Raw genomic sequence first — 17,507 nt, forward strand, 5'->3', positions numbered from 1 at the left:
CTGCTGTATAGGGTGTCTGACAACTCCTGTTGGCAGGTCTCACTGAGTTGGGGATCATGGTAACCAGGATCCATTTAACCAAACATTTTGGCTGTCCCTTGGTGGAGAGGGTGTGCTGTGCTGGGAGGGAACCACTCGTCTGGGCTGCCTGGATTCCTCAGAGCTAGCAGGGGAAAAACTAAGCCTACTGGTCCATGGAGACTATAGTCACTCCTCCCCCTAGGGGCTCAGGCCCAGGGACATCAGTGTTCTGTCCCTAAGCCCCTGTGTGGAGTTGCTGACATTCTTGCAGGGAGGCCCTACCCAGTGAGGAGGGGTGGGTCAGGATCCAGCCTAAAGAAGCAGTCTGGCCACGACCTACCACAGCTGGTGTGCTGCACTATGGGGAATACCTCTTGGGACCAAGCTGTCCAGTCTCCCTGGTTCCAGCAGGGGAAAGGCGTGGCCTTGAGCTATATATAGTGTTCGCTGCCGCCCTTCCCCATCAAGAGTTCAGTGTCTTATGTAGTTAGTGGCCACAATGCTGGCAGCCCTCCCCCAGGGAGCTCAGTTTTCTTAGGCAGCTGAAGTGATGATGCCACCCCTCACCTAGGGAATTTAGGCTGTTCAGACAGCAGGCAGCAGCAGTGATGATGGCCACTCCTCCCTTGGGGAGCTCAGTTGTCTTAGGTAGCCATAGTAATGGTGGCTGCATGAAGGCTTAGGCAGCAGGAAGCAGCAGCAAAGACAGCCACCTCTCTCCCTGGGAACTCAGTGGATTTAGGCAGATTTCATTCAAATGGCTGTTGAGAATCTGCATGGCTTTGTGGTTTGCCCTGGTGGCATGGGCTCACAAATGGAATCTTCTAATCTGTGGGTTGCACGGGTCCATGGAAAAAGCATGGTTCCACAGGCTAGGTAGCAGCATGCTCACTTTGGCTGGGAGCTGGGGGACCCCTTGCCCAGTATGGCTCTCAGGTGGGCCAAGCACCACCCTACTTTTCCTTGCTCTCTGAGGGTCATGCCAACCTAGCTAGCTCTGATGATGGAACCTATGTACCTCAGTTGCCAGTGCAGGATTTGCACATTGTTTTGGTTCGCAGTGGAAGCCTTTGACGGCTGCTGCTTCTAGCCAGCCATCTTGGCGCTGCCTCTCAAGCTAATTTCTGTATAAGGTGAGAGACGAGGACTCAGTTTCATTCTTCCACAATATTGTACATACTGCCAAAAACAATCTACAAATTCAATGCAATTTCCATCAGAATACCACCATCATTCTTCACAGAATTAGGAAAAAAAAATCCAAAAATTCATGTGGACCCAAAGAAGAGCCTGCAAAGCCAAAGTAAGACTAAGCAAAAATAACAAATCTGGAGGCATCACATTACCCAAACTATACTATAAAGTCATAGTCACCACAACAGCATGGTACTGGTATAAAAATCGTCAGCTAGACCAATGGAACAGAATAGAGAACCCATAAATAAAGCCAAATACTTATAGCCAACTGACCTTTGACAAAGCAAACAAAATCATAAAGTGAGGAAAGGACACCTTACTCAACAAACAGTGCTGTTTATCACTTTTGAGTTCTGCCTTCTATAAAACCCAAGAGCATGAACACAATACAGCCAAGTTCTGTGCAACTGTACAACAAGGATGGACTTTACCCCATTTCCAATACCCTGATCCTCACTTTCATCTAAGGCTTCATCAGTATTGCCTTTACAAAAATAAGTAATATCACTGGGCACGGTGGCTCACACCTGTAATTCCAGCACTTTGAGAGGCCAAGGTGGGTGAATTGCTTGAGCCAAGGAGTTTAAGAGTCTAGGCAACATGGTAAAACCCTGTCTCTACAAAAACTACAAAAAATTAGCTGGGCATGGAGGTGTATGCTTGTAGTCCCAGCTACTCAACAGGCTGAGGTGAGAGGACTGCTTCAGCCCAGGAGGGCCAGGATGCAGTGAGCCATGATCGCACCACTGCACTCCCACATCAGCAACAGAAGTGAGGTCCTGTCTCAAGTAAATAAATAAATATTAATAAACTCCTGAGTCTGCAATTCTACAGCTAAGATTTTATCATGAGAGCTTATTTCTACATGTGGATCTGACATAGTTATATGGATTTACTGCAGAGCTGTTTGTAAGGACGATACATTGAAAACAAATGCCCATCAGAAGAAGACTAGCTAAACAGCAGTGCACCCACAGAGGAGATATTATGCAGTTATTACAAATGAGATATATTTATCTTTCTATAATCTGTCTTTATGATTATATGAGTCTATGTGTGCATGCATGCATACTGTGCTGCTCTCGAACAGTATTTTAGATATGTTCAGTAAAATAAACAACATGTAAACAGTTGTAGATTTTTCTCAAACTGGAGAAAATACACATACATATTTGCATACATGCGCATAACATATATATTTGTATAAATAACAATAACTCGTGACACTAGCTATAGTTATAGTTAGATGGACTGAGTACGCAGGGGACAGGAGCAAGAAAGAGAAATACCTCTTACTGTAAGCTCTTTTGTGCTATAACATTGATTTTTTACTAAATTGATATTACTTATTTAGTAAATTTTAAGAATAAAAGAAATAAAATTGCCTTTAATTTACATATGTTAAAGGATTATTCCTTTATGTTTTACATTTTTTGTATACACATATGCAATTTTAGCTTCTTTAATTGTATTAAACTACAGCAGTGCTATTTCATCCACATGGTTCATTAGAACTAAATATTTTAATGTTTAACATGAGTTGTAAATTTTTCAAAGAAGAAATGCTGAAAACATCTATCTTGACACAATATATTTCCCTTACTATACTATAAAAATATGTAAAAACAATGTAAAATAACTTCACCTTTATCAAACTGATGATAATGGGAAAGCATGCTTTTTAAACCATGAAACTGTCTTTGAAATGCTTTCAAATAGCCAATTAACTTACACTCCATTTTGGCTTAAGTGAGCTGATAAAACACAGAATCACTCCATCAATCCTCAGTCAATGAACCCTTGTTCTTCAAAGGTTAATGCTTCATCCTCCTTCATTGAATTGAAGAGTTTTGTCTCTTTATGTGTCAAAGCAAAATGTATATTTTAACTAGCATTTTATTTAGTTCTCATTTATATAAAAGGCAATGAGAAAAAGGATGTTATGAAAATAGAATGGTGTAATAAATAATTTCATTATGGGATTATTCTGCCCTTTCTCTCTAAAATGATAAGAGAGTATTCTGTGAAAGGAGTTTTAGATCTAAAACATAGCATTCTGTTTTCATTACTTTATTTCTAATGTTCAGCAAGATTTAATACACAATATTTTAAAATCCTTAGCCCAAGCTTTGCAAGTCACAGAACACCACAGGGGCACAATGGCAAGAACATTAATTTCTTTCTCTCTTGGCTATCATAATCGCACCCTTATGTGGCTACAGAAACTACTCCTTATGTTTTAGTCTTATTCCATTGTGGACTGGAATTTTGTTCTTAAGTTTGTTTCACCGAACTGAAGTAATAACTGAGGGGAAGTAACAGTCTTAGAGAGATTTTATGCACATGAATTTCATCTCCAAAGTTACTGTCCTCCTGCTCAGCCACTGCTGGAGACAGACACAAGGAGATTGGACAAGTGCCCAAGGGCATCAATGCAAGGTAAGAATGCTTCAGTCATGACAGTTTGCACAACACAGCCACTGTCATCTCATTAGCAGGCATGAGCATTTTTGCCACATGCTAGTTAATATGGTCACACCTGCTCTCACCATGTTGTTCTAAAGACTGGAATTGGACTTATTTTGCATTCCTTCAAGCTTTGGCCACTTAATTCCATAACATCACAGGACAACAAAGTCTGTCCAAGAGGTCACCTGGTCCAGTCTCCTGGCTTTCAGGAACACCAATAGTTAACCATTGAAGATGAATGGGTTTCTGTTACATTTTTAAATGTCTGCTGCGATAGTGATTCCCCACAATTTGTAGCCAGTTTCAGTGTTTAATCAGCCTTATAATTGTAGTGGAGTGAGATGCCTGGTAAAGAAGAAATTATGTCTTATTTTTTCTTCTTAGTTAAAAGGCTGAAAAGCTGTCTTTCAAGAGTTGCCAGTCTTGTCAACTTCTACCCTTACAGACAACTACAGACAGTTTTGGAGGATTTCCTGACACCGGGAAGAATAACGTAAATAGTTCCTTTACTTGTCCTAGAGCCTTCACACCCATGCACAGGAAGCTGCGAAGTCACCAATCGAGAAAAGAACCACACGCTGTCTCATATATATATTGTGGGGGGTAATGACTAGAAGATCCCTGATTAATTAAAGTCTTCACAAGTGAGGTTATCTGGTAGAAATAAACAGCCCTTTAGATGTAAATAGTCTTTTTAGATATTATTAAATTAATCCTGATATAGAGAAATTTATCTTGATCTATAAATTAAGGCAAGTTGTTACTTTCCAGTCCTTAACTTCAGTTTTGTTAACATTACCCCAAATCATTAAATGAAATACAGAACTTGTTTTTACTTTTACTCTGTAGTTGATTCAAAACACCAAGGCCTCTTCTGCTACATTTGCCCAGTAGTTCATTTTACTTTGTTTATAATTCTAATATTCACTACTTTACAGTTTGTTTAGTCTAATAGCTATAAAGTCCTAGATATTTGTGCTATAGTACATTTTCTTATCGTACAATAATCGTTTTCTTATCAGGAACTATGAGGATTGTGCTAAGTGCTCGAGAAACAACTAAATAATAGCAGCTGCAAACACATATAATTAATTTGAACACTAAAATGGTAAAAAACAAAAGATCATAATCATCATCTTCTAGCAAACCGTTCATTATTTTCTTTTCCATGCATATGGGGCTGTTCTAGGAGAGGGATCCTCTCGGGATTATTTCGTCTTCTATTAAATGAAAAGCTTTAGTAAAAGGCCAGGTTTACCTCTACTAATCTAGGGAGGCAGTGTGGTAGAGTAGAATGGATTAAGAAAGATTCATTTACAAATCCTGGCTCAGTAACATTCTAACAACATCGAGTAAGTTCCTCTGCTTCCCTGAAACTCCGTTTCTTCAATAGCAAAATGTTAATAATTCCCATTTGCGGGACTACTGTGAAAACTGAGATGATATATGTCAAGTGCTTGCATGGCATGTTCCCAAATTGGCAGTCATTATCTAAGAATTTTATCTTTGGTAAAAAGTTAGTATAACATAATTTATATCATTAACAATTGTAAACTGAAAGTTAGCATCTGAACTCTTAAGCCAAAAATGCCATTTCATCGGTTTTCCCCTTGGCACCATTTGTAGGTCTTTTCTACCTAATCTAAAACAAAAAAGGTACACGTTTGCCATCAGATAATATGCAATAGTGGCTTTACATTTTCCGCCCTGGGAATTAGAGAACACAGAGAGATTTCTTTTTCAGACATAGCCATATCAGTAGTTTTCTCCAAAGAGGCCAACATATGTTGCAAAATGTAATTTCAGTGAACAAAAAAGGCCTATTTTAAGGTAATTATATTTAGCTTTATGTTATATACCTGAAACAATTAAAGATCCATTTAAAGGATAAATAGAAAGTGTACAGTTTGTACTCTATATCTCCTCCCTCTTGTGAAAAGAGAAACTGAAATAAATCAAAATAAATAATTCATTCAATATGCATCGAACAACTAGAGTATGCCAGGTAGTGTGACTACTTGGAAAATTAAAAATAAAAATAAAAACAATTTAAACAGTTGCCTTCATAGATTTGACATGGTCAGTATAAGTTATGTGACATAAGACCTATGTATCAATCAGGGTCCTTATTACAAGAACAGGATTCAACTTTTACACAGAAAACACCTTTCCCTAAAGGATATTATGAAGCTCACTGAAACTCTGGTGAGAATGAAGAATCAGCATGGAGGATGGATAGATGAAAATAATTACCTGAACACCACAGAAGTGGTTTGGAGAGTTAGTCATCGTCCTGGGACAGGGCTAGATGCCTCATTCATTACCTCACTGTACTTCTCACTCCCAAGAATCCCATCACCCTGACACTGCTACAGCCACCACTACCAAAGAGGAGTTGCCCCTGTACAAGCTTCCAGATCCAAGTCCAAGTGTGTGTCTCTGATTCGTAGATGATGAATCACCTGCCAGTGCTGTAAAAGATGCTGGGAAATTGAATTTCTAACCTTTACAGGTTCTGTGACGGGTGTCAGCCACTGCTGAGTTTCATAAAAAGTGAAACTACTCAAACTTTGAACTGAGAAGATGAGTTTATAATCTAGGTTACCTAAAATAATAATAATTATTTACTATGTTGCCTAAAACTATCACATTGCTATTAATTTTCCACACACTCTATTAGCTTCCTGATGGTAGGCAGATTACTCCTCTCCTATGTTCTAAGTTCAGTCATGGGTCCCTTACTGATGGGGATATTTTCTGAGAAATGCATCACTAGGCAATTTTGTTACTGTATGAACATCGTAGGGCGTACTTACATAAACTTAGTACAGCCTACTACACACATAGGCTAGATGGTGTAGCCTATGCTCTTAGTCTACAAACCTGTACAGTAAGTTACCATACTGAATACTGTAAGTAGTTGTAACAAAATGATATATGTGTTTGTAAACATAAACTTACAGAAAAAAATATGATATAAAAAATAAAAAATGATGCCACTGTATAGGCATTTAGCATGAATGAAGCTTGCCAGACTGGAAGTTGTTCTGAGTATCTCCAGCCTTTTTAGGGACCCAGCTTGCTCAGAACTAGAAAACAAGAATTACAAAATAGACATTGATTATTTTTTAAAAATCACCAGGAAAGTTTTCTGTTTATCCTGAAAAGTGTGTTCTCACAACCATTTGAATACATAATTTTTAACCAAAATTAGGGATGGGCACCGTACCTTTACATAGCTACTTTTCACATAACTGACTCAGCAATTTTTCAAATGCTATTAAATGCCTTATTTTATATGTGTTTAACTGAATACAAAGTAGTAAATATATACCCATATGTTGTATTCAGACAACAAATAATTTTGTTCATTTCCCCTTAAAGGAGACGATTAAAATTCAGCCATGAATGCAACTCTTTTTTTAACCTAAAGTTCCAATCACCTCTGAAATTAAGATAAATGGCTTTAAAGAGACCATCTTGCATGTCAAGAGTTTTGTTTACAAAGCACTATCTTAATGAGGTTAATAGAAATGAATTTGGAACACATGGATTGAATAGCCTCAGAATACACAACTGAGAGTGTAATGAAATAAGCATTTGGTACAAATATTTTAGATTTTACTGAATCCCAAATATTTAGATAATATTATAATGGTGTATGTCAAATCCAAAACAGTTTCAAATATACTCTTTAATGGTAATCTGAAATTACCGATACACTGTATGTAATAAATGTACCTTTCTAAAGTAGGTTTTAACCTTATCTGTTATTCTATGTCCAAGTCATATTTAAAGTAAAAAAAGATTCAAATAAATAAAATGTATCTTAATTGCCTCAGCACGCATAATGCAAACCTCATTGTTCCAGTGAGTACCCACACTATTTATAGTTAGCTTGATGCTTCGGTTTGACAGGCAGCCATCTGGGGCACTGCAAGAGGCCATTTTGAAAACACAAACCTTCAAAAAGATCAAAGTGCCTACAGACGTATTAAATTATACCCAGATAGAAAAGTATGTGTCCTCAGTCTTTCATGTGAAATTCAACATTGACACATGCACTATGTGTTTTTGGTTTCATGCGTACACATAAAATCCATACCACTGAAATGCTGAGAGATGGCCAAAAAAAAAAAAAAAAAATCTAAACTAGGATCACATGTCCTTTCCGGCCTCTAACTGTGGCATTCATCTGACATAATAAAGACTCAGAAACACAGTGCGCCTTCACTCTGCGGGGGTTACAAAGCTGTTCAGTGTAGGAAATCAGCACGTGAATATCTCTTCCCCTAGCTAGAAAATGAAAAACACCTGACACTTGAGAACTGTTAGTACATGATTTGAATGCCATTAGGGGCTGCTCCTACACATTTCATATTACAGCTGTGGAGTGTGTAACCCATGAATAGCACTTGTGTTATGTTTGCTTTAAAAAACTGTGTTGATCCCTCCAGGCACTCTATTTGCAAGTACTCCCACATGAGGCATAGAGCAGGGGGAAACTGGAGCAAACAGATCTGTCTTACAAAGAGATTGTTCTACAAGGAAATATTTTTAGAGGCTGGAGAAATGGGTAGTGTACCTCCCACTCCGGTTATAACTTTTAAAAGACCTTGGCCTAGGAGATCTTTTATTGACTTAATGAAAACTATTTGTACAATGTGCAGGGCTCAAAGTCTAGGCAACCATCTCTGTGTGGCTGTGAGTTTTAATAAAGTTTGACATGGCCTTTCTGGATTTAGTTTGCAGAAGGAAGGTTATAACACAAGTGTTTTTCTTTGGAAAAAGCTGCTCTTTGGGGTTTTTTGAACCACTTCCCAAATTGTGAAAATCAGATCAGAGATAATCTTTCAATGTATTATGAGGTTTATGTTTCTTTTGGATTCTTTTTTCAAGGTGGCCTCATTTTAGAATTTCAGGATTCAAATAAAATATCTTAATAGCTTTTGAAATAAAATTTCTTAATATTTTTCTCTATATACAGTCAAGTGTAGACCAAAGTGGTGTATTTTAGGAATATGGAAGCTGACAAGGATTTCTGCTGTAATTTTCTGTTCTGATCACAAATTCTGATAAGCTCCTTTGCTTTTTTATCTTCTTCTTTTTTTTTTTTTTTTTTTTTTTTTTTTTTTTTTTTTTTTTTTTTTTGTTTGTTTTTAGGTAGCTATCAGGATTACACAGGCATATCTGGAAAGGAACTGGGTGGGGAGCATGGTTGCACCTGAAAACGAAATCTGTCCAGTGTTGAACAATGGCTACATGATGAGTGATTTACATACATCACTCCACTTAACACACACACAACCTCGCAGATACTCCCCATAGTAGGTATCATCAGATCCATTTTTATAGATGAGAATGCTTTCTGAAACTATAAAACCAGGAAATGGCAGAGATGAAACTCAAAGTTGTCATAAAAGTTTGTGCTTTTAAACAACTTCTATTGCCTTCAACAAATAATTGTGAAACTTTCCCAGAATTCCTGTCTTCAAAAAAACTTCTCAAATCTTGACATGACTCTTGATTACTGAATAGCTGTATTCTTCTTTGCCTTTTAAACAAATACCTAAAGAACAGGGATGGATAGAATCCCATTCCTGTATATAGTGGTTTGCAACCCTGAATGTCATTAAAATCATCTACAAAGCTTTTTAAAAAAATAACAGTGGCTTATCCTATGTCAGACCATTCACATCAGAATGGCTGGAGGTTGAGCCAGGAAATTGGATATTCTTAAACACTCTATTGGTGATTCAAATATGCAGCCAGGGCTCAAAACCTGGGCTATACATTGTCATAAAATGCATAAATTCTAGTTCTCCACATGTCTTTATCAGCTATGAAAAAATTATTAAAAAGTTATGTCTTTTTGGGGAAAGAAACCAGTGGTATTCTTTAAGTATTTTCACATGGGCTTATCAGCACACCATTCTTCCTAATTCGAGGATGTGTTGGAGTCCACATCTATTTACCATGTTAAGAACAGTGACTTACAAGTAACAACACGGTAGGCAACTGAGGATACCAGAGAATAAGGCTGATATCACTTGGTCTTAAAACTCTTTTTTTTTTTTTTTTGCCAGTAATTTAAAATACTTGTCCTGTTTAAAAGACTCCATCTATCTGCCCCACCACCTGTAACTACTTTTTATTACAGGTACAAAAACCTCTTCAAGGACTTTTAATTTTATGTTTATCCATTTCTGGGGCAACATGCTGGCACGGAATCCCTTCCAATCACTATTATTTGCTATTGAGTTAATTTTATGTAACTCAGCTCCCAGCCTGGCTTATCTCTTTAAACCGCTGGCCCAAATCAGCTAGCCATTAGTACAGATTTAGGTTCTCTGCCAGGTGTTAACACACTTCTCTTTCTGTTATTGGAAAAATCAGGAACGAGTGGCACATATGCCTTTCTTCTGCAATTATATTTATTAGCAAACACAACTTTCCTATCACTGAAAATGGCGACATCAGCAAGTGTCAAATGTTCCTAGAAAACTGAGATAAGTTTTTAAGAGGGAATGCTGTGAAATCAAGGTAGGTGTTACATCAGAAGAAGTCTGTTGTTCTTTAGAGAAATGCTTTGGGTATCATGTGATATTAAATTCTCATACTCAATGATCTACACTGAGTTTGTACAGCAGCAAAGGAAGGGAGTACTCCACATTTTGGCAAATTGAAGAATAGCTAAAATTTATAAGCTGTGCATATCTTCTGATTCCACCCCTGATTTACTCATCAGCATTTTTCCTCCTCATTTTTTGCTTTAGAAGGATGAACTAGGCAAATTGCATCCACAGGCTGTGTTATACTCTGGCTACAAGTTGGCCAGTGGGACTATTGGTTGGTGTTGGCTGTAGGATGAGAATATAGGTAGGGTATTTATTCTTCCAGCTTCCGCCTTGCGGGGTCACTGGAAGTTGTTAGCATTCCTTTACCAAAGGTCATGCTGTTTATCATGTAGGTCTGTCTATACAGCTCTTTATTGCTGGCTTAACTATTCCGTCTTCTTGCCCATTCATGCCTAAGGGAGCTACGTGACTCACCACTCTTGCTGGCCTCAGGAATCTGCACAATTCTTTTGTTTCTCCCAAACCTGCCCACATGTTTGTTAATAATTCCTTTATTAAACAGTCTGCAACTGTCCAGCTTGAGTGTGCTATGTCTAAGAGATAACTTTGGAAGGAACATGGAGTTCTCATTTCCTTGGAAGAAAATATAATTGCCATTGTATCTTTAAACTTAAATGTCCCTGATAGTTTTCTAAGGAGTTGTTCATCTTAAACTCTAGGCTAGAATGTTGGTTATTTCCTGGGAATACTTTCTTGGATTTCTTGTTCTTTCTTTTCTTCCTTCTCTATCTCTCTCCTTCCTTCCCTCCCTCCCTCCCTTCTTTCCTTCCCTCCCCCCCTTGCTCCTTTCCTCTCCTCTGCTTTCCCCTCCCTCCCTGCCTTCCTGCCTGTCTGCTTTTATTTACTATTTTGCTAAGACAAATTTTGTATTCAGGTTTGGTCTAGAGATGTTAATTTAGGGAGGAGAGAACTATAGGGCATTTTTAGAAACATGACATATTAATACACCACCCTTTTTTTAGAGAATGGTTCTATTTACTATAATCATTAAAATAATAAAGTTTGATTATGTAATAATCATTAGTTTTAATTGCTATTTTATTTATCCACTTATGAAGCATATAATAAAATTGTACTTCTTGACTCCTATGTGGTTGAATGGGGTCATGTGACTCTTTCTGTTCAATAATTTATGAGTGAAAGTGCCAAGTGTCACTTTCCACTTGGGCTAGGTCATTTGATGCCACTGTAGGACAGTCCAGAGGTATTTTGTTCATTTTAGAGCAATGATCAGAAATGTTGTAGATAGTGCCTGCTCCCTGAACTCCAGTCCCCAAATAATATTGTAATAGAACTTTGAACATTAATTTCATATAGTGGGAGTGAGAAACTTTTTGTTTATATCTATCCTGACTGATATATACTATGATATGCTAGTTTGTACAAGTTAGATTGTCCCTAATAATGGAATTTCTCATGTTTGTATTTTCATATACTTTACTGAGTAGGAGGGAAAAAAGGGACTAAGTTAAGGCTAGTAAGGTAAAAGAATTACATTTGGAAATATGTTGCACAAATAGATGCCAGATTGATGTCAGGAAAAAAAAATATTGAGAATGAATATTAGAAAATGAGGATACTTTGTACGTAAGCACATACTAAGCTCTGGTATTGACAGTGGAGAGTTGAGTACCTAATTTATGTCAAATTATGGCAGGCATTTTAGTAATATTTAAAAACCACAGCAGTCCTATATACAGTCATTCTACAAATGTCTATTGAGTGCTTCTGTGTGTGACGCATTTTAGTAGATGTTAGGGATATAGCAATAAGCAAACTAAACACAGTTCCTACTGTTAGAGGAATCACCTGGGAGCCTGCAGGACAGGCAGCAGGCAATTTACACTGAGGAATGGTGGGTGCTAAGAGGAAGGAGCACATGTGCTGGGAGTAGGTAGAAGAGTGTTTATTATCTGGTAGATGCATCAGAGAAAGTTTCTTGGAAGACAGAATGGGAATGTCTAGGCTGGGACATGAAGTATGACTAAGAGTAAGCCAAGCAAAGAGACGGAGTTTTCTAACATAAGGAGAAATCTATGTGTTGGAGCTTGGTATTTCTTAGGAACTAGAAGAAAGTGTAACATGGCTATTTTAGCAAAAACAGGTCAAAAATATCTGACTTTTCCAGATGCTGCCCAAGGAATTAGGTAACTAACACAAAATGCAGGGCAGTTAACTCCCACTGGGGCAATCTTTATCAAATGGGAAACAAGAAAGAGGAGAGAGAGACGTGACAGATAAATTTTCTCTTTAATCCTCCCTCTAAAATAATGATAATGACTTAACAAACATGCTAACATTTATTGAGAGCTTAGTATGTATCAGGCACCATTCAAAGCACTTGAAACTTATTACCATGTTTAATCCCCAAAGTACCTCAAAATCCTAATGTGTACGCAGAGGTTTTTGAGTAGCTTGCCCAGTGTGACACTTTTATTATGTGACACAGTCAGGCTTTGAACCGAGATCTGCTGAAAGCAGAGCTGGCTCACACTGTTCAGTCAGGTAGAGGCTGAACTGACTGCTAAAAAGAGATAATCTGATTGTGTGGGTAACTACCTGTTATAAACGGCACTTAAGAAAAGAAGATGGAAATTGACAAGCACTATTACAATTTGTAACTAGGTGATAGATTTGGTCTTGTGATTTTTTTCCCCTATGTTCTTGAGTATAGGGTTGCAGTTTCAATGGTGCCTTAAAGTGTGTGCAGTAAAACACAGCTGGTAACTGACTTTAACTATAATTATTGGCCTCTTACCAGTATTTAAAGATGCATTGCATGGATCAGTGCTTTGAACTTTGCTTTTTGGTTTTTATCAACAGTATACCATTACTTTCCCAAAGACCTTTTCTTCACCTTTATTTAGATCTTGCAGTGATCTATAATTACATGAAACTAAAAATTCTCTATGGATTGATATCCATAAATTACAAATATGTCATGCGTTATGTTACCATACAAAGGGCAACAAACCAATTTGTTACACCAGTAGCACATTTACTAGCGCTTGGACAATGATCCATTTGTTGAAAGCCTTCTGGTTTTCATGCTTTGGCCCAGATTTCAACTGAGATAGAAATTGTATGAAAAATGGAATTTGAATCACTTGTTATTCATAATAGTTAGAAAACAGGACAGTGTTGCATAGGTGGTTGTAAATTGGTATTTGCCTGTAATGCATCTGTTTTTAATTCTGTGTTCTGTGACAGAGAATAAACACACAGCATTTTGCAACATCCAAAATGTATGAATTCCAAATTAATGCTACCGTCAGTATATAAGCTAATTCCACAACATTAAATTATAGGTTTAGTGAAAGGAATAGTAGTAGCTTAGATTTTAAAAATAAGGAAATATTACACATTATGGAACTTGAAAATGAAGTTGGATTCTCTCAATATCTTCAGTGGTCCTTAGTAATCAATTAAAAATGAATCCAATAAATGGATTTAAGTAGTAAGAATGAAGCTATTAAGTTTCACAGGGGAACCTATATCCCATCCGGCAGCAGCTTGGTTCTAACAATATTTGTCACATGATTCTGATATTACTCCATTCTGCAATTGTGAACTCAAAGGCTTTGATCATTTCCTTAAACCTTTCCTTCTCTGTTTTGAAAACTGCAGTAACATCTATGTGTACAAATAGCATGACATTTTTCAATGCTCCCAGGCTTGAAACATTGTACTTATCATTGATTCTTCTCCTCTCTTGCCCCATTGCCCAATGTGATATCAAATCCCACTTTCCAGTAATAGTTTTTCCATCATTATTTTCCATTATGTGCCAGTTACCAACATCAGAGTTCAATTTCCTCTCACTTTATTAACTGTTTTTTTCTGCCTTCATCCATAGTACACATTGATATCAGATAATATTTATGGGACAGAAGATCATTCATGCCATGCCCTTCCCCTAAAATATTCTATTGCACACAGGCCGGAGTTCCAAGAACTCTGGCATACAATTCAGATTATATTGCATTGCTATGTGAACATACTGTACCAAATTTCTCTTTCCACTATTGGTTCTCATGATCACTACATTTCTTAGGTTACTCAACATCCGCAAATTATGCTTGCCCTTTTGTAATTATACTTACTTCTGAAATTACAAGCTCCATTTTGGCCCATCAATATCTCTCTTATATTTCACAGTTCAGTTTAAATTTATATCCCTTTGTTCTTACAAAGCAATTATCACATTACTTATAATGTACTGTTATTTTTGTATATTCATTGGCTATAATTCTATATTCATTGTCTCAATGACACACTCTCTAAGATATTTCCATGTCATGTATTTTATGTTCTCTACTTTTAACAGATGATAAACTGAGGCTTAGAGAATTTAAGCAGCTTTGTAAGATCATCCAGCTGGCATTGTCAAAGCCAGGATCAAACCTAAGTCAGCTAACTCTTGAAGTCAGGGGACTCGGACAGTCTGTGGCTTTCCATAGCTCGTTCTAAACAGATTTGAAAGAGATACAAATATCTGTTCCTCGTACAGGCATACACAAACACACACGCGGTACTATCACAGTAAGATAGATACCAGACAAAGGATAGAGATATACCTATTGCAGTTAAATTTAGAATACTTTGGTTTGTCTTAGATTTCTAAGAAATATTCTGACTCCTAGACAGCCAACTAATGACATTTGACAACTAATACATTTTTCAAATTTCTTGTGTCTCCTTGATTAAAAGTATCTATTATGTCTCACACTGCATACGAAGGAGTGTCTCTGAAACTTGAGGGTGCTATTGCTAACCAAAGAGTGTTTATTTGTTTGAATACTTGGTGGATTCTGCCTTTTGTGGTTGGACTTGTGATACACAGTAGGTCACTGACAGTAGATTAAAGAGACTGATAGTGGCATTGAAATAGAGCTGCGCAGAGCTCGGGTGCTTTAGGAGCCTTTACTTTAAGTGACAACTACGAATAATGTTCCACAGCATCCTTGCCATCCCATGCTGATGTGGGGCTAAGGGACAGCAGTGTGCTAAGTCACTGGGAATCCAGGATGGAAGGGAATCACGGGAGTGACAATCAAGCTGTTAGGCAGCTTCAGTTGCCCCTTTGTTTCTCCTCCAGTTGAGAATCTTTTGTGTCTTTTTTTTTTTTTAGTCATTTTCCTCTCTGCACTCTACTTTGCTAATTAAAATTCTAATCACTCTGACAGCTAGAGGTAGGGAAAAAAAATCATTCTTCCATGCTGGAGAAGGTAATTTCAAGGTGTTTTAGCTGCCAAAGAAACAAACGAAAATTAGACAAAGAAGCTGGTTGTCATAGCAGGACAAATGAATTTTGCTTTCCCATTCTGCCTAAAAATATGAAACTTTAGAAAGACAACACTTTTTATTTAGTATTATAGAAATTCTAAACACATGAAGGTTAAACAATATGTTTCACTTTCCTACAGGTTAAGGTTTTCTGATAAAAAATAGTCTTTTATACTTTTGTTCATGCCAAAAATAATTTACTGTTCTTGGGGTGAAACAAAGTATAACATCAAAGGTTTGACTTGGTCTTTTTAGTATGTTGTTCTGAAAGTGTTTCCTTTTAATCTTTGATTTTCAGATTTTCATTAAGCGTTTAGGAGTCTAGAAATTCATATTTTAAACAAAGATAAATTTTTGGTGTGATTTTTTTAATAAAATTGGGATGTAGAATTTTTAATGTCAGCTGGTCTACAAGTATTAAATACAATTTTATCCAAGATGTATTTGAAAATGAGTTTTCTAGAAAGGTAGGCTTCCTGAGAAGCATTTCAATGGGATTAATAATGATCTGAAGTTTGATTGTATCCATCAGGGATCCAGAAACAGGGTGGGGTTGAAAGCCTATCTATACTAGATAAACAACTGTTTGAATTGACTGGCATTTTACCAATTGCTTAATTTTACTCGAATGACTGGACACTTGTTAAGATACACTAAATTGACTGTCTGATCCACGTCATTTAAATCTAATCAAATATATGTCATTAAAAATATGGATCATGAGTTAATCAACAAAAATCATTGAATGGTCCATGCTACATACCCAGGACACAAACACAGGTCTATGACACAACACAAAGCCTCTAGGATTTTGTAATGTAATAAACTTACTTATTGTGTGATACTAATTTTTTGAAGGAAGGTACAGGAAATAATATATTTTTGAAATTGTTATGTCCTTTAACTTCCTTAGGATTTATTTAGATATTTATTTATTTCCTGACCAAAAATATAAGGATAACATTATACAAATTAAATAAAACCCACATTCAATAATGGCTACATCTATACAATGTTATTATTTTTATTTTACATGCATGTATGTTTTAGAATATTACTATACTTCCCTGTAAAAGTAAGCCTTTAAAGTATTCTCTATTAATGAGATAAAGTATGGTTCTGTTGCTTTGTTATTGTTGTTATGTGATTGGTTCACTAAGTAAGTAGCTTTCAGTATAAGAAAATAATAAACTATTCAGTCCACAAGGTTTTAACAGCACATGAATAGCAATGAATAATAAGAATTCAGTAATGTATTTATAAGAACTTTCAAAGACTGTTAGCCTAGAAATATCCAGAGAGAGTTTTGTAATATATTGGTGCAAAATCATTAAATTGACAAATGTATTTGTTTTTAACTTGTAAAGTATCACAGGATCATCAGAATATATTGTTTATTATTGCACTAATTCTAAGATTTTTTTGGAGGACCCTATGCTTTAAAGAAGAGAATTGAGCATAAATTTCATACAAAGGGAGACTATGAATACTATAGTACTAGTAGATTGAGGAAATATGAAATTCATCATCAGATTTCCCCAAACAGATTTTAAAAAGTCATTTACATAAATATTCCAACATGTATTGGCAGCACATTAAAGTTTAACTTTGCAACACAATATTTGGAGCTCATATCTCAGATCTGTCAGTATATACCTGAGTTATCATAAGCAAAATTACATAAAATCTCTGACCCTCAGATTCCTCATATACAAAATAGAGTCAATGATGCAATCTCCCAAACAGTATGAGACAAAGTATTATTGGATATGGACAACTTATTACCTTTCTATGACAGTTATGTATGGATAAAAAGGAATAGAGCAAGCACTTGCTGTTTGATCTAAAAACCAGCATAGCTCTGAGGACTTTTTTTTTTTTTTTTACTTTTTATTT

The sequence above is a fragment of the Cebus imitator genome, unplaced genomic scaffold, assembly GCF_001604975.1.
Source record: "Cebus imitator isolate Cc_AM_T3 unplaced genomic scaffold, Cebus_imitator-1.0 Scaffold275, whole genome shotgun sequence".
Lineage (NCBI taxonomy): Eukaryota > Metazoa > Chordata > Mammalia > Primates > Cebidae > Cebus > Cebus imitator.